Source organism: Enhydra lutris, unplaced genomic scaffold, assembly GCF_002288905.1.
Source record: "Enhydra lutris kenyoni isolate GAN:26980312 unplaced genomic scaffold, ASM228890v2 scaffoldscaffold88, whole genome shotgun sequence".
Classification (NCBI taxonomy): domain Eukaryota; kingdom Metazoa; phylum Chordata; class Mammalia; order Carnivora; family Mustelidae; genus Enhydra; species Enhydra lutris.
Window position 1 is genome coordinate 3,173,821 of NW_019154172.1, and position 18,922 is coordinate 3,192,742.

The following is an 18,922-nucleotide window of genomic DNA, read 5'->3' on the forward strand; positions in this document are numbered from 1 at the left end:
AGAAACACCCTTAATTTTTCACCACTGAATAAAAGGCGAGGCATGCTAAGTTTTGGATGGAAAGTGTAAACTTTGTAAATATTACAGGCCATCTTAAATCAACTTAAAAAATTAATACAATTTCCATTTAAATTCTCAATGGAATTTTCTGGGCAGCAACTGAAAATTTTTTCTACAGTTGATCTAAAGAATAAACAAAGAGCAAGACATTTATTCGTTCAATACATATTCCTTGATTTCTTTGTTCCAAACTCTAGGGATACATTAGTGAACAAGGTATTAACATTTTAAAGTAATCCGATGTAAGTAATCCGATGTAAATGTGTTTTCTTCTTTTCTAATGGATTGTTACTATCATTATCAGATTTAATATTATGAAGATGTAGACCTGATATAAAAATCTGTTACAAAATTTGTTAAAACAAATAGAAGTGGAAGTGTTACATCTCTTTCTTACTAAATTCCTGTTACAGCACCATGAAAGGGAAAAACTCCTAGAGCGCAGGAATTTGCCTTTTCTACCTTTTGTAGCAATGCCTTGTTTATAGTACTTGTTTAGATTTTTATAATCCCCTCAGTTATCAGTTTCCATTATAGAACTGTAAAAAAGGAAAAATTTCAAGTACAGGTTAAAAATGGCTAGAGTTTGGGATGCCTGGGTGGCTCAGTCGGTTAAGCGTCTCCTTTCGGCTCAGGTCATGATCCCGGAATCCCGGGATGAAGTCCTAATCAGGCTCCCTGCTCAGCAGAGAGTCTGCTTCTCGCTCTGCCTGTTGCTCTCTCTCTTTCTGACAAATAATAAAATCTTTAAAAAAAAAAGGCTAGAGTTTAGTTTTCTTGAAGTATTTCCCCTTAAACTCACATTGTACTTGCTGTTTAGACATAAAACACAAGGTCATCTAGAGACATTTTACTATCTCAAGGAAGAAGAAAAAATAATCCCTAAATTACTATACATATTTAATCAATATATTGCCAATTCAGGTTAAATTGCTTAGTACAAAGAATACATTAATGTCCACATTTATGCCAGCTGAAAATAGAATGTTCTGTATTGAATTAATTAACTCTGTGGACACTGAGAAGCAGTGAACTCATGTTCTAATTGAAAGGCCAGATGATATTGAAACAGGACAAGAGGAGATGAACCAAGAGAATTTCTGAAGCTTACTTTCTTAAAGAACGGCAAGTGCTAAGCTAAACTCATTTTTTACGTTTTGCATCAGGGAAGAACACATTTTGGCCAATTTAGGAAACAGCATCTGGATTAAATATTCTTGTTTCTCATAAGTACTTTGGAAAAGACGTGTACAGAATTTTCTTCATAAAGTTTCAAGGAACAAAATCATAAGCAATAATGAATGTTATGTTTGGAATTGTAACTTTCCAGATCTGTTAGTGGGTTGGCAAAGGAGGGAAAGTTGTTTTCTTTTGGGAGTATATGCCATTATTGTGGTTATTTGAAGTAGATTTTAACTAGAATTCCTTAAAGCATGTCTAAATAATACTTCTACATGAGAAGGAATAGTGTATGGATGCTTGTGTAGGGAGTCTTCCCAGTGGCTGCTGCTTTCACTATTAAAATAACCAGTGAAATGAGTTGAGAATACATTGTGGGCCAGTTCCGGCTATCTGCAAGCTCTAGTGGAGACTAACCCTTCCTTGTCTTTTCCAGCCCTCACTGCTAAGCTCCTGGTCCCTCCATCTTCACAGGCAGCTGCTGTATCACTCTGAATTCTGCTTCTGTGATCATATCTCCTCTGACTTTCCCGTCTTCCTCTTTCATTTCTAAGGACGCTTGTGATGGCATTAGGCCCAGCCATATAATCCAGATGAATCTCCCCGTCTCAAAACTCTTATCGTAATCACACCTGCAAAATCCCACTTACCATATAAGGTAATATGTTCACAGGTTCTGGGGATTGGGACATGGATTTTTGGGGGCTTCTGATGACCACAGTTCCTTTAAATCAAAACCTAAGGAAATATTTCCCTCATGGAGAAATTTAAAGTGATGTGAGATTAGCAATGAATACATAAACTAATTTCTAGAATAATTTGTTTATTTTTATTTTTATTATTTATTTTTTAATTTGCTTTTTAAAGATTTATTTATTTGAGACAGAGATCACAAGTAGGCTGAGAGGCAGGCAGAGAGAAAGGGGAAAGCAGGCTCCTTCATGGGGAGTCTGCTTCTCCCTCTGACCTTCTCCCCTCTTATGCTCTCTCTCACTCTCTCTCTCTCAAATAAATAAAATCTGTGAGTGCCTGGGTGGCTCAGTTGGTTAAGCAACTGCTTTCAGCTCAGGTTATGATCCTGGAGTCCTAGGATCGAGTCCCACATTGGGCCCCCTGCTCACTGGGGAGCTACTTCTCCCTCTGACCCTCTCCCCTCTCATATTCTCTCTCTCTCACTCTCTCTCTCAAATAAATAAACAAAATCTTAAAAAAAAAAAAAAAAAAAAAAAGCAGGCTCCTTGCTAAGCAGAGAGCCCGATGCGGAGCTGGATCCCAGGACCCTGAGATCATGACCTGAGCCGAAGGCAGAGGCTTTAACCCACTGAACCACCCAGGCACCCCTAATATGTTTTAAAAAAGAAAGATTTTATTTACTTATTTGAGAGAGAGCATGCATGAAGTTGGGGGGAGAGAGGAAGAGGGAGAGAGATAAGCAGACTCTCCTCTCACTGCCCACCTTGAGTGGGGAGCCAGGGATCATGACCTGAGCTGAAGGCAGATGTTTAACCAATTAACTGCTTAACTGATTGAGCCACCCAGGTGCCTCTTCAATAATTTGCTTTTTAAAAAACTTGTGAATGCTTTGAAATATCTGCATATTACAGAATAACCTGGACTCTTTGTATGACTGAAAAAAGTTATGCAAAATAACTCTCAAATAATATTACTGGGTGACATATATATCTCCTCTCTCTCTGATCAGAGTGATATCGTTCTAGATTTTGTTTTCCTTTGGTGCAAGTCATGTATCTTTTCTGTGTTATCATTTTAAATATATATTCTAAACCATTTGACTGTTCTTTAAAGGCTAAAACCTATTTGTGGGGGCTCCTGGGTGGCTCAGTGGGTTAAAGCCTCTGCCTTCGGCTCAGGTCATGATCCCAGGGTCCTGGGATCGAGCCCCACATCGGGCTCTCTGCTTGGCTGGGAGCCTGCTTCCCTTCCGCTCTCTCTGCCTGTCTCTCTGCCTACTTGTGATCTCTGTCAAATAAATAAATAAAATTTAAAAAAGTAAATAAGGGGTGCCTGGGTAGCTCAGCGGGTTAAAAGCCTCTGCCTTCGGCTCAGGTCATGATCCCAGGGTTCTGGGATCGCGCCCCGCATAGGGCTCTCTGCTCAGCAGGGAGCCTGCTTCCTCCTCTCTCTCTGCCTGCCTCTCTGCCTACTTGTGATCTCTGTCTCTGTCAAAAATAATAATAATAATAATAATAATAATAAAATCTTTAAAAAAATAAATAAAACCTATTTGTGTCTTGCTTTATTACATGATTAGAAGACTTTCTTTCTTTCTTTCTTTCTTTCCTTCTTTCTTTCCTTCCTTCTTTCTTTCTTTCTTTCTTTCTTTCTTTCTTTCTTTCTTTCTTTCTTTCTTTCTTTCTTTCTTTCTTAAGATTTTATTTATTTATTTGACAGAGAGAGACACAGCCAGAGAGGGAACACAAGCAGGGGGAGTGGAAGAAGGAGAAGCAGGCTTCCCGCTAAGCCTGGAGCCTGAAGCTGGGCTCCATCCCAGGACCTTGGGATCGTGACCTGAGCTAAAGGCAGATGCTTATCGACTGAGCCACCCAGGTGCCACCAGAAGACCTTCTAATCGAATTTAGTTAGAGAGGATAGGATGAAACCAATATATACAGAGTCAGGAAAGCCCAAGCTTCTCAGAGGAGGTTTAGGGAATGATCACAAACTGCTCTGTGTAGGCAAAATAGATTTTCCATCCCAAGATTCTGCTAATAAGAGCTTGACAATTGTAGAGCTATAGTATTTCCAATTTCACTAAGTAATAAATAAAATAGTGGATTGGAATACATTAATAAAAAGTGATATATTCTTTCTTTTTTTTAAGATTTTATTTATTTATTTGACAGAGAAAGAGAGATCACAAGTAGGCAGAGAGTCAGGAGGAAGCAGGCTCCCTGCAGAGCAGAGAGCCCGATGTGGGGGCTTGATCTCAAGACCCTGAGATCATGACCTGAGCCGAAGGCAGCGGCTTAAGCGGCTTAATCCACTGAGCCACCCAAGCGCCCCAAAAAGTGATATATTCTTAAAAAAAAGTGATATATATATATATATATATATAAATAAAGATTTTATTTATTTATTTGACAGACAGATCACAAGTAGGCAGAGAGAGAAAAGGAAGCAGGCTCCCTGCTGAGCAGAAAGCCTGATCCCAGGACCCTGGAATCATGACCTGAGCCAAAGACAGAGGCTTTACCCCACTGAGCCACCTAGGCGCCCCTTGCTTATAGATTCTTATTTATTGTTTTTTTTTTTTTTTCTTTAGTAAAACCAATTAAATCAGTGAGAAATTTGGTGAGGGGAGGAAGTTACATTCAGTGCAAGTCCAAGCCTAGGTAGCTTAGTTGGTTGAGCATCAGACTCTTGATTTTGACTCAGGTCATGATCTCAGAGTCCTGGGCTCAAGCCCCCAGGAGAGCTCCACCCCAACCCCTGTAGGAGTCCCTGCTCAGTGGGAAGTCTTCTTGTCTGCTTCTCCCTCTCCACCTCCCCCTGCTCTCAAAGGTGCTCTTTCTCTCTCTCTTAAATACATAAATCTAAAAAAAAAAAAAGAAGTCTAGTCCTCAGTCATTTGTAGGTTTTAAAATTCACAGAACCAGGATCTATAAGCATAATATGCTTACATGAGGAATAATAATTCACAGCAGATCTGAATAAACCCTCTTAATGTAACTTTCTGGAATCCAGGTTTGAAATTCCTTTTGATATTTAAATTTTTTTAATTTAAAGATTTTGTTTATTTATCTGAGAGAGAGAGAGTGAGAGAGAGCATGAGAGGGGAGAGGGAGAAGCAGACTCCCCATGGATCCCCATGGAGCCGGATGCGGAACTCGATCCCAGGACTCCGGGATCGTGACCTGAGCCGAAGGCAGTCTCTCAACCAACTGAGCCACCCAGGCACCCTCCTTCTGATATTTTGTAAGAATTTTTGTATTATATTTATTATGTTTCATATTATGTTAGAACAGTACAGACACATAATCTCAGCCCCTCCTTTTCCCTGCCAGCCTCCACTATATTCAGCTAGAAGAGCAAGCTTTGTTTTCTAAGCACTTTGAAAGGAAGTGAAAAGATCTGAGAAGCAAAACTGGAATACAAAGTTAAAGGTGTGAAGAAATTCCCACTAGCCAGGACTTTGGGGAGTGGAGCGGGAGACCTGAAAACCTTAATTCTCCATTTTTGTTTTGTTTACCGCATCAATGAAATTCTCCTTTATCTCACTTAATTAGTCTACAGAAGACTTTTTTTGCTTATAATTTTCAGGAGTAATGTGAACATTTTGGACAACCCTTAGCATGATACAATAGTTTTTCAACCAGAGGTGATTTTGTTCCGCTGGGGACATTTGGCCAAGTCTGGAGACATTTTGTCACAGCTGGGGTTGGGGAGATGCTGCGGCATTGAGCCTACCGTAGAGGCCAGGGACGCTGCTAAACATCCAGCAGTTCAAGGGCAAAGACTGATTGGCCCCCAATATCAATAGTGTGAAGTTGAAAAATCTTGGGTTAATAGGATGTTATTTATTTATTTATTTATTTATTTATTTATTTTTATTTGTCAGAGAGAGAGGGGAGAGAGAGCAAGCACAGGCAGACAGAATGGCAGGCAGAGTCAGAGGGAGAAGCAGGCTCCCCGCCAAGCAAGGAGCCCGATATGGGACTCGATCCCAGGACGCTGGGATCATGACCTGAGCCGAAGGCAGCTGCTTAACCAACTGAGCCACCCAGGCGTCCCAATAGTATGTTATTTAATTTTTTTTTAAACATTTTTTTTAAAGATTTTATTTATTTATTTGAGAGAGACAGTGAGAGAGAGCATGAGTGAGGAGAAGGTCAGAGAGAGAAGCAGACTCCCCGCGGAGCTGGGAGCCCAATGTGGGACTCGATCCCGGGACTCCAGGATCATGACCTGAGCCGAAGGCAGTCGTCCAACCAACTGAGCCACCCAGGCGTCCCTGTTATTTAATTTTTGATGGACTGTCTGTGGTACTGATGTCAGTGTTTTAAAATGTTATTATAAAAGTGTAAGCACTAGGGGGCAGTACCTGCCCAACAGTTGCCACTGATGTTAATTTGGTGTGGGGAGGGGAGGGTCTTTAAGGGAAAAAAAGAGCTTGTGATTTAGGTAATGTGAAGAAAAGTGACTGTGAAAGATCCTTAAAGGAGTATTTAAGTGACTCTAGATCAAAAGACAGTTTTAACGATTACTGTTTCTGAAGTCGGTAGAAGCAGAGCAAGAAGGGTTTTTTTTCCTTCTTCTTTTTATAATGATACCTTGTGAACTGTTGCAGAGAAAGGGGAAAATTCACACTAGGTTTTCACACACTGAAACACTAACGTCATTGCCACTTACACTTCTGTATGCTCCCTTGAAGCAGGTGATGGCAAGTCGCTATTCCTAGGGCATAAGGATTACTGTAATGCTGTTGAAGCTGTGTCTAGAACAGGGGAACTTAGAAAGGCAAAGTAATTGAACCCATTAGACAACTCAGAGTCAGACTCAACTCTGTGATTCTATGAAACAGATAAATAATACCCTGTTTGTTGCTGGAAGTTATTTACATCAACCATCTATCCAAGAATACAGTAACACTTTCTGTTTTTTCCTAAGAGTCAGTCCAGTTTTTAAGAATGAAACAATTGAGGTGGGTGGGGGGATGGGGTAACTGCGTGATGGGCATTAAGGAGGGCCCCTGATGTGATGAAGACAGGGGTGTCATACACAACTGATGAATTATTGAAATTATTGAACTGAAACTAATGATATACTATATGTTGGCTAATTGAGTTTAAATAAAAAAAAATAAATGAGATAATTGTTTTTTCTTCTTAGTATGAGACATCCAGGTGTAAACCTGAGTTTTTGGGGATTTTTAATAAAAATTGAACCCCCTTCCCCAAAAACAGGTTAAACCATTTGGTAGACTCATGTTAAACTCACTTTTTTTTTTTTAAAGATTTTATTTATTTAATTGACACAGAAAGAAAAACCACAAGAAGGCAGAGAGACAGGCAGAGAGAGAAGGGAAGCAGGCTCTCCACTGAGCAGAGAGCCCGATGAGGGGCTTAATCCCAGGACCCTGAGATCATGACCTGAGCCAAAGGCCGAGGCTTAACCCACTGAGCCACTCAGTTGCCCCTAAAATTCACATTTTTATAAATTGTTAAACATTCAAGGTATACAACATGGTATGAAGAATAGACATGTCTTCTTCATTTGCATCCTTCTCTCCCGGCCTCCTGCCCTGCCCTTAGACCCAGGGAAATGAGTTTGATATTTAACATTCTCCTTTGTTTCTTTGTACTTTTATTTTAAAACTCTATATGCATGGCATGTAAGTGTTCTGTAATTTGTGTTTTTCCTTCAACAGTTATGTCCATGTTGATACAAATAGCTCTAGTAATACCATTTATTTATTATTTTTATTATTGTTGATATTTAGTTTGTTTCCAAATTTACTAATACAAATAATGATGTTATGTTCGTTTTCATATATAGTTGTTTTGAGAGGGTGCTAGGAATGGAGAAAAGACAAGGAAAATAATGAGCTCATGTAATTTTTGAACTTACTTTTTTTTTTTTTAAGATTTTATTTACTTATTTGATAGAGATCACAAGTAGGCAGAGAGCCAGGCAGAGAGAGAAGGGAAGCAGGCTCCCTGCTGAGCAGAGAGCCCAACTCGGGGCTTGATCCCAGGACCCTGGGACCATGACCTGAGCCAAAGGCAGAGGCTTTAACCCACTGAGCTACCCAGGTGCCCCTGAACTTACTTTTAAGATCTCTCTTAAATATCCAAGAATAAGTCATATAAAGGAAAACATAAGTAGTTCAGATGGAGTTTATTGGTCTGAGCTGGCTTTATTGCCTTCTGCTAGAATGTAAACTCCATGAAGGCAGTAATTTTTGTCTGTTTCTACTTGTAAAAATGCCTAGCATGTAGTAGATATTCAAGGACTCTTTGGTCATTGAATGAATGAACGTATAGGACACAATCCATCTTGATGAAGGCTTGAAATTCATTGAACTTCTTGGATATTTAGAATACATTATTTAATACTAAGTAATACTATATTTGTGATAATTCCAAATACAGTATTTTGTTTTTCATCTAGGTATTTTACACAGTAAAGACACAGTTGTGACTTTGCACTGCATGGTGAATGATAATGAAAATAGCTAACCCTAGTTAACTCTGGTGAGTAAGTGCTCAGCACAGTGCATTACATGTATATACTCTTCTAATCCATATAAGAACTCTGTGAGGTAGGTATTATTATTATTATTACCATCTCCATTTTTACCAATGAAGAAACCAAACACAGAGAGCTTAAATAATTGTCAGAAAGCTAGGAAGTGGCAGAGCAGAGATTTGAAATCAAACAGTTTGGAAAAATTTTATTGCTTAAACCTGGGATCTTTGAAGTCTTAGAGTCCAGTCCTTTTAAGTCAAGCTTTATAGTAGAAATATAACATGAGAGGTCCCTGGGTGGCTCAGTCAGTTAAACGTTTGATTTCTGCTGGAGTCTTGATCTCAGGGTTGTGGGATCAAGCCACGTGCTAGGGCTCTATGCTCAGTAGGAAGTCTACTCTCTTGAGATGCTCTCTCTCCCAACCCCCTCCACACTTGTGCACTCTCTCTCAAATAAATAAATAAATAAAATCTTTAAAAAAAATGACTTAATTTAAAAATATTTTATTGCTCAAAAATGCTAACGATCATCTGAGCTTTCAGTAAATCATTACCTTCTTTGCTGATGGAGGGTCATGCTGCAGTGCTGATGGTTGCTGACTGATCAGGGTGGTGGTTGCTGGAGGCTGGGACAGATGAGGCAATTTTTAAAAATAAGACAAGAGGAGTGCCTGCCTGGCTGGCTCAATCGGAAGAGCATGCAACTCTCGATCTTGGGGTTGTAAGTTCGAGGCCCACATTGGGTGTAGCAATTACTTAAAAAAAAAAAAAAAAAGAGGACAACAATGAAGTTTGCTGTAGTGATTGACTTTTCCTTTCACAAATAATTTCTCTAGCATGCGATTCTATCTGATAGCATTGAGCTACAGCAGAACTTGTTTCAAAACTGGAGTCAGGGGCGCCTGGGTGGCTCAGTGGGTTAAGCCGCTGCCTTCGGCTCAGGTCATGATCTCGGGGTCCTGGGATCGAGCCCCGCATCGGGCTCTCTGCTCAGCGGGGAGCCTGCTTCCTCCTCTCTCTCTGCCTGCCTCTCTGCCTGCTTGTGATCTCTCTCTGTCAAATAAATAAATAAAATCTTTAAAAAACAACAACAACAACAAAAAAAAAACTGGAGTCAGTCTTCTCAAATCCTGCTACTGCTCTATTAACTCCATTTATGTAAGATTCCAAGTCCTTTGTTGTCATTTCAACGGTCTCCACAGCATCTTCACTAGGAGAGGTTTCCATCTCAAGAAATCACTTTCTTGGGATGCCTGGGTGGCTCCGTTGGTTGAGCAGCTGCCTTCGGCTCAGGTCATGATCCTGGCGTCCTGGGATCGAGTCCCACATCGGGCTCCTTACTCATCAGGGAGCCTGCTTCTCCCTCTGCCTCTACCTGACATTCTGTCTGCCTGTGCTCGCTCTCTCTCCCTCTCTCTCTGACAAATAAATAAAATCTTAAAAAAATAAAAAGAAACCACTTTCTTTGCTCATCCTAAGAAGCAGCTTCTTGTCCCTTCAAGGCTGATCGTGAGATGACAGCCATTCAGTCACATCTCAGGCCCCACTTCTAATGCTCCTTCTCTTGCTGTTTCCACCAGCCTACAGTTACTTCCTCCACTGAACTCTTGAACCCCTCGAGGCCATCCATGAGGGTTGGAATCAACTTTTTCCGAACTCTTGTTAATGTTATTATTTTGACCTCTTCCCATGAATCCCGAATAGTCTTATGGCATCTAGAATGGTGTATCTTTTCCAGATGGTTTTCAATTTATTTTGCCCAGCTCCATCAGAGGAATCGTTTGGTAGAAATATCCTTATGAAAAACATTTCTTTCTTTCTTTTTTTTTTTTTTTAAGATTTTATTTATTTATTTGACAGAGATCACAAGTAGGCAGAGAGGCAGGGGGGTGGGAAGCAGGCTCCCCACTGAGCAGAGAGCCTGATGTAAGGCTCAATTCCAGGACCCTGAGATCATGACATGAGCCAAAGCTTAACCCACAGAGCCATCCAAGCACCCCATGAAATACATTTCTTAAAAAAAAAAAAAAGATTTGAGGGGTGCCTGGATAGCTCAGCGGGTTAAAGCCTCTGCCTTCAGCTCAGGTCATGATCTCAGGGTCCTGGGATCGAGCCCCGCATCAGGCTCTCTGCTCCGCGAAGAGTCTGCTTCCTCCTCTCTCTGCCTGCCTCTCTGCCTACTTGTGATTTCTATCTGTCAAATAAATAAATAAACTAAAATAAAAAAAAATAAGATTTGAAAGTTGGAATGACTCCTTGATCCATGAGCTGCAGGATGGATGCTGGGTTAGCAGGCATGAAAACAATATTATTCTCATTGTACATCTCCCCATCAGAGCTCTTGGGTGACCAGAAACATTGTCCAGGAGTAGTAATATTATGAAAGGAATCTTTTTTCTGAGAAGTAGATCTCAGAGGTGGGCCTTGTTTCATTTCTAGAGTACAGGCAGAGTAGATTTTGCGTAATTCTTAAAGGTCTAGTATTTTCAGAATGGTAAATCAGCATTGGCTTCACCAGCTGTATTAGCCTCTAACACGAGAGTCAGCCTGTCCTTTAAAGCTTTGAGGCCCTGAAGCCATGCGTTGGCTTCTGTTTTCTAGTTATGAAAGCTCCAGATGACGTCTTCCAACACAAGGCTGTTTCATCTACATTGAAAACTTGTTGTCTAGTGCAGCCACTTTCATTAACATCTTAGCTAGATTGTTTGGGTGACTCTGCAGTTTTGACATCAGCCCCTGCCTCTTCGTCTTACACTTTTATGTTATGGAGATGGCTTCTTTCTTCAAATCTCATGAACCAAACTCAGCTAGCTTCAAACTCTTCTTCTGCAGCTTCCTCACCTCTCTCAGCCTTCACAGGAATGGATAGAGTTAGGGCTTTGCTCTGGATCGGGCTTTGGCTTAAGGGAGTATTGTGGCTGGTTTGATCTACCCAGACCATTACAACTTCTCCATATCAGCAAATAGGTGGTTTTGCTTTTTATCATTTATGTGTTCGCGGGAGTAGCACTTTTAATTGTCTTCAAGAACTTTTCCTTTGCATTTGCAACTTGGCTAACTGAATCCAGAGACTTAGCTTTTGGCCTATCTTGGCTTTTGACATGACTTCCTTACTAAGTTCAGTCATTTCTAGCTTTTGATTAAAAATTGAGAGACATGTGACTCTCCTTTTCCTTTAAACACTTAGGGGCTGTTGTAGGGTTATTAATTGGTCTAATTTTAATATTGTTGTGTCTCAGGGAATGGAGAGGTCCAAGAAGAGAGAGAGAGGCAGGGGAATGGCCAGTCAGTGGAGCAGTCAGAACACCTACAACATTTATGATTAAGTTTGCCATTTCATAGCCATGATTCATGGCACCCTAAAACAGTGACAATAGTAATATCACAGATCACCCTAAGAAAAATAATCATAATGAAACAGTTTGAAATATTGTGAGAATTACCAAAATGTGACACAGAGTGAGCAAAGGCTGTTGAAAAAATGGTGCCGATAGACTTGTTCAGTTTAGAGTTGCCACAAATTCTACAATTGTAAGAAATTCAGTATCAGAGAACGTCAAAAAATGAAGTGCAATAAAATGAGGTATGCCTGTGTTTTTTTTTTTTTTAACCCACTAAGCCACCCACGCACCACCCCCCATCATGTTTTTTTTTTTTTTTAAGATTTATTTATTTGACAGACAAAGATCACAAGTAGGCAGTGAGGCAGGCAGAGAGAGAGGAGGAAGCAGGCTCCCTGATGAGCAAGGAGCCCGATGTGGGACTTGATCCCAGGACACTGGGATCATGACCTGAGCCAAAGGCAGCTGCTCAACCAACTGAGCCACCCAGGCGTCCCTGCCTGTGTTTTTTGTTTTCTATTTTAACATTTACTCTTCATTCTATTTTGTATATATATATTTTAATTAACACATATATTATTGGTTTCAGGGGTGCAGGTCTGCGATTCATCAGTCTCATATAAAACCCAGTGCTCATTACAACACATACACTCCCCAGTGTCCATCACCCAGTTACCCCAGCCCTCAATCCCCTTCCCCTCCAGCAACCCTTAGTTTGTTTCCTATTATTAAGAGTCTCTTATGATTTATCTCTCTCTCTGGTTTCATCTTGTTTCATTTGTTCCTCTCTTCCCCTATGATCCTCTGCCTTGTTTCTTCAATTCGACATATCAGTGAGATCATGTGTAATTGTCTTTCTCTGATTGACTTATTTTGCTTAGCATAATCCCCTCTAGTTCCATCCACGTCATTGCAAATGGCAAGATTTCATTTTTAATGGCTGTGTAATATTCCATTGTATATCTATACTACATCTTCTTGATCCATTCGTCAGTGGAGGTATGCCTGTGTTTGTGAACAAACTTTTTCATATTCAGGATTGTTTTCTTTTTTGGGGAGGGCTCTATACTCTGTTTCTATTTATAAAAATCTTTACTTTTATTTTTTATTTCAAGTTTTTATTTAAATTCTAGTTAGTTAATATATATGCTAAAATTGGTTTCAGGTGTAGAAGTTAGTGATTCATCCCTTACATACAACACCCAGTGCTCAGGGGCACCTGGGTGGCTCAGTCGGTTAAAGCCTCTGCCTTTGGCTCAGGTCATGATCCCAGGGTCCTGGGATTGAGCCCCATGTCGGGCTCTCTGCTCAGCAGGGAGCCTGCTTCCTCCTCTCTCTCTGCGTGCTTCTCTGTGATCTCCGTCTGTCAAATAAATAAATAAAATCTTAAAAAAACAAAACACCCAGTGCTCATCATAAGGGCCCTTCTTAATGCCCATCACCCATCTAGCCCATCCCCCACCCACCTCCCTCCATCAACCCTCAGTTTGTTCTTTATAGTTAAGAGTTTCTTATGGTTTGTTTCTCTCTTTCTGTTTTTTTTTTTCCGCTTCCCCTGTTCATCTCTTTCTTAAATTCCACATGAGTGACATCATATGATATTTGTCTTTCTCTGACTTATTTCACTTACTATAATAATATACTCTAGCTCCATCCACATTATTGCAAATGGCAAGATTTCATTCTTTTGATGGTTGAGTAATACTCCATTGTGTATGTGTGTATACCACATCTCTCTCTCTCTCTTTTTTTTTTTTTTTTAATTTACTTGACAGAGAAAGAGAGATCACAAGCAGGCAGAGAGGCAGGCAGAGAGATAGGAGGAAGCAGGCTCCCTGCTGATCAGAGAGCCCGACTCGGGGCTCGATCCCAGGACCCTGAGATCATGACCTGAGCCGAAGGCAGAGGCTTAACCCTCTGAGCCACCAAGGTGCCCCACCACATCTCTTTTTTTAAAAACTATTTATTAAAAAAAAAAATAAAAACTATTTATTTATTTTAGAGATAGTTCAAGAGAAAGTGGGGGGGTTGGGAGGGGTAGAGCACAGGTAGAGGGGTAAGCAGACTCCATGCTGAGTGCAGAGCTGGAGGTGGGGCTTGGTTCTGACCTGAGCTGAAATCCGGACTCCGCTGCTCAGCCCGCTGAGCCACCTAGGTGCCCCTATACCACATCATCTTCTTTTTTTTTTAAGATTTTATTTATTTACTTGACAGAGACACAGTGAGAGAGGGAACACAAGCAGGGGGAGTGGGGGAGGGAGAAGTAGGCTTCCTGCTGAGCAGGGAGCCCGATGTGGAGTTCGATCCCAGGACTCTGGGATCATGACCTCAGCTGAAGGCAGAATCTTAATGACTGAGCCACCCAGGCACCTCATACCACATCTTCTTTATCCATTCATCAGTCGAAGGACATTTAGGTTCTTCCCATAATTTGGCTGTTGTTAGTGCTGCTATAAATACTGGGGTGTATGTACCCCTTTGAATCAGTATTTTTGTATCCTTTGGGTAAATTCCTAGTAGTGCAATTGCTGGTTGGTAGGGTAGTTCTATTTTTAACTTTTTGAGGAATCTCTATACCATTCTCCAGAACCAGATTATTTTCTTTAGGTCCAATTCCTGCAAACGGAACTGCCATTCTGAAGAATATAGACATTTTTAAGGTTCATGATATATTGATATATTTTAACAAATTGCATACTAGAAGGGTTGTCCCATTTGTACCTTATCATGGGTGAAAGGACCCATTTCAAGGCAGTCACTAGCACTGAAGTAGTCTCATTTTTTTTTTCTAAATTGAGAGACAAGAAAAAAATGTTATTTTATTTTAATATCAATTCTTTGGTTGCTATTATTCAGTATGAACATTTCCTCATACTTTGGCTATTTTCTATTTTATAATTTACTTTGCCACTTTCTCAGGTTTTTCTTATCAGTTCATTTGACTTCTTGCTATATTAAGACTTTTTTTTTTAAGATTTTATTTATTTGACAGGGAGAGAGATCACAAGTAGGCAGAGAGGCAGGCAGAGAGAGACAGGGAAGCAGGCTCCCCGCTGAACAGAGAGCCCAATGCGGGGCTCGATTCCAGGACCCTGAGATCACGACCTGAGCTGAAGGCAGAGGCTTTACCCACTGAGCCACCCAGGTGCCCCTAAGACGTTGTTTTTTAAGTGAATCATATTGATAGTTCCTTTAAAACAGTATTCCTTTAAACACCAATTTTCAACATTAGAGTTTTTTTTTAATTTTAAAGATTTTATTTATTTGAGAGAGATAGTGACAGAGATAGTGAGAGAGAGCAGAAGCGGGGAAGAGAGGGAGAAGCAGGCTCCTGCTGAGCAGGGAGCCTGACTTAGGGCTCGAACCCGGGACTCTGGGATCATTACCTGAGTTGAAGACAGACACTTAATCAACTGAACCACCCAAGTTCCCCTAGAGGTCTTGTTTTTTTAAAATATTATTTGAAGAAACCATTTAGTTTCAGTTCTTTTAGGCTCCGTAGGCTCTATTAATCTCTACAAAAAATGTAGAAAAAAAAACTTTTGGAAAAAAAATGCCTTTGGGAATATTTGCTTTGGATTATCTGCACCAATACTTTTTTTTTAATTTTTAAAGATTTTATTTGTTATTTATTTGAGAGAGAGACAGTGAGAGAGAGCAGGAGCGAGGAGAAGGTCAGAGAGAGAAGCAGACTCCCCGCGGAGCCGGGAGCCCGATGCGGGACTCGATGCGGGACTCCATCCCGGGACTCCATCCCGGGACTCCAGGATCATGACTTGAGCCGAAAGCAGTCGTCCAACCAACTGAGCCACCCACCAGTACTTCTTCTATGGTAGTGCCAATAGCGTTGGTTGCATGTGAAGATTTTTTAAAAAATTAATTCACTGAGTGCAATTAACATACCAAAACGATTTTTACATTCAAATTTTGAAAAGCTGTATTGTTTGATTTGGAAAGGATGGATGGGGATGGGCTGTGCACCATTTTTTTTTTTTTTCTTAATATCCTAAAGCCTGAAGAGTGCCTTATTGTTTATTTCCAGTGCTCAAGACTGACTTTTTTTTTTTTTTTTTTAATTAGTGCTGGTTTCTATGGGTTGCAAACTTTCCTCCAATAGCTGAAAACAGAGACTTCTGGGTACTTTTTTATTTCTTCTTTCTTCACAATTTTAAAAGAGCCCCTTGCCTCCACTGTTTGTCATTATGTGTACTGAAGTACAGAAGAGAGAATGCAAAACAAGACAGCTGTACAGGAGGTTTTTCTTTTTAAAGAAGTTGATAGACAAATGGCACAAGGTTCACTGTTCTCGCCAGCTGAGAGCTGAGCTTCCAGAAAGCGCTACTTTAGGGGAACAAGTGAAGTAGTGTGGAAGGTCTGAAAGGCTTCATTGACACAACAGCCGGGAGCCTCTTGTACCACATTGTCTGGTATGCGCTGCCCTTCGGAAACCAGCTCTTGAGGCTTCCATACTCCCCACATCCCCCAAAGCTTAAAAAATTCTTTGTTTTTTGTTGTTGTTTTTTGTTTTGTGGGTGTGGGTGTTCCTTTTTTGTTTTTGTTTTTGCCATTGTACTTGGTTTTCTAAGTAAAATTCGTGGAAAGGTATTTGTTTTTGTTTATCTTTGCACCTTGGGTGTTGGTCAATGATTCACATAATCACATGGCTTACCTAGTGAGGACAGTGGGGGTCTGGGCAGTAAGGCTGAGACCCTGACAAATCAGTGGTCTAGCATGAGTGTTTGTTTTCCGAGCTAGTGCTGCCGGCAAAAAGGAGTTCAAGAGTGAGAGGACAGAAGGCAAATCTGAAGCTGATGCTTTAAGCCATTATTGATAGTTTCCCAGGTTTCTTGAAGGTTGATATGGAGAGATGTAAGTTTATTGTAAGAAATAACTTTCCAGCGGAACAAGATATTGAAAGTTATTAGGTTTGTATCAGTGAAGTTGTAGACTCATTTGTAAACATAGAGAGCTCTTCAAGGAAGACAGAGTCATCTGTTGTTGCATGTTGGTTTGGTCTAGAAGGGCTGGGGCCAGGCAACCTCTTCATCAATGGCTTTCATTCAAGTCTTAATAGAGCTCTCATTATGTGTCTTGAGAAAGGATGTGGACTGTGCTCCTGAACTTTGAGGAGCTCAGAGTCGTGGACCGGTAGCCTGGAAGATCCGCCCGAGATCGGTACTCCACTCTTATTCTGCAGGGAGCACTGAGGACGGGAAGGGTGATTTGCTCAAGATTACATAGAGAGTTAGTGGCAGACTCTTGACTTTCTGGAAGCTAAATCTTTTGACCCCCCCCCCCCCAGCTTGGTATTTTTCGGTTCACCTTTTGTTGAAAGTGCTTTGGTAGTTGTTAGAGAAGAATTCAAGACAATATATAATTAAGTGAAAAATTGAATAATCAGTTACCATCGAATACAGGGGGAATTCATTGTTAACTGGAGTTATCTGGGTGTATATGACAGATTTTAAGGAAGGGGTATGGTGCAGACATGACAAAAGAACCAGAAAAATCTTGTCTCTGTTCTGTGTTGTTGGGGGACATACATGAAGAAATTTAAATTCTTCAGTCCAAGGCTGAAGCCTTTAAAAGTACTCTCTGTTGGGGCACAGGCGCCCACAAAATTCCCCTGGTGAAGATCAAAATGAAAGCAGGGCTGGGTTTCGAGGTCAGGGTGGGAGAGGAAGTGCCATCCAAGAGATTCACAGATTTCTGAATAAGCTTGGAAAGGCTATCACACCTTTGCGATGAACCTAGATTGCTAGACCTTTGGGTTTATGACAGGAGGATCCGTTGTAGAAATCTGTAAAGAACTTGACCTTGTAGAAGTCTGGATATAAAGAACCTGACCTTGTAGGAGTCTGGATGTAAAGAACTTGAGTTGACCCCCACCCGATAACTTCTGCCTGGCTGCTAGGAGTTAGTTTTTGGCCTTAATATTTGATTTCTTCTCACCCTCTATGCCATATAGGTTTTCTTTTCTTTTTTAGAGGACTGCTGAAAGCAAAAGTAACAATCAGAACTATCTGCCACGTGAACTAGAGGAGATTTATCACTTTTAATAGAAAGGATGCTTGTTCCAACAGGTGGGAGGCGATCATCAGAGAGGAATGCCTGTGGTCACTGCTCTGCAGTCAAGTTTGGTGGGTCGGGTGGGGAGAGTCCTCAAAGAGCAAAAAGCTGATACAAAGAGTTGGGGGGGCCAGAGAGCGCACTCTGCTTGTTCAGGGAGCAGGAAGTTCATTGCCTCTTCAGCTCAGCTGGAGTTTGGGGGAGGGGCAGGCCCCGAGGCTTCTAGTGGGGAGGAGGCGGGGAGGAGGCCGAGGCTGAAGAATCCAGATCCAGAGGTTTTTGTAAGCCATGTAAAGAAAGTAGATTTTACGTACTTCTTTCTTTCTTTATAGATTTTACTTATGACAAAGAGAGACAGCGAGAGACGGAACACAGCACTGGGGGAGTTAGAGAGGGAGAAACAGGCTCCCCTGCTGAAGCAAGGAGCCTGATACCGGGCTTGATTCCAGGACTCTGGGATCTTGACCTGAGCTGAAGGCAAACGCTTAACGACTGAGGCAGATGCTTAATGACTGAGCCACCCAGGCACTCACAAGAAAGTAGATTTTAGAAAACAAATAGAAATAAAACAAAAATGTTAAAAAAAAAAAAAAGAAAAAAAAAGGAAAGTAGATTTTACCTCAGGGGCAATGGGGAATATCAGTATCATTTAAATTTTAGCAGGTTCAGAATGCAGTGTGGGGATGGCTTATGGAAAGGGAGGAAGAGAAACAATGGAATCAGTGAGACTAATTACAAAACTGTCCCAGCAGTGGAGAGGGGAGTTAGCTGGTGGCGTGTGTGATGGGACAGAACCCTGAGCAGCAGTTTGGTACTCAAAGCAAACATCAAAGCAAACAAATCGACCTTCAGACAACTCTGTAATTCAAGATTGCCCTGAAAATGGGTGTGACTGGAAATTTGCCTTTCAATAGCTTTCAATTAAACTAATCATCCTGGATACTTAGTGCTATTCTAAAAGTGCTATTCTTTTAAAATAATTATATATATTTATAAAAAAATATACCTCCTCTAGATTTTTGTCTCCAAGAACAAAGCACAGTCAATCCCGGACAGTTAGTCTGG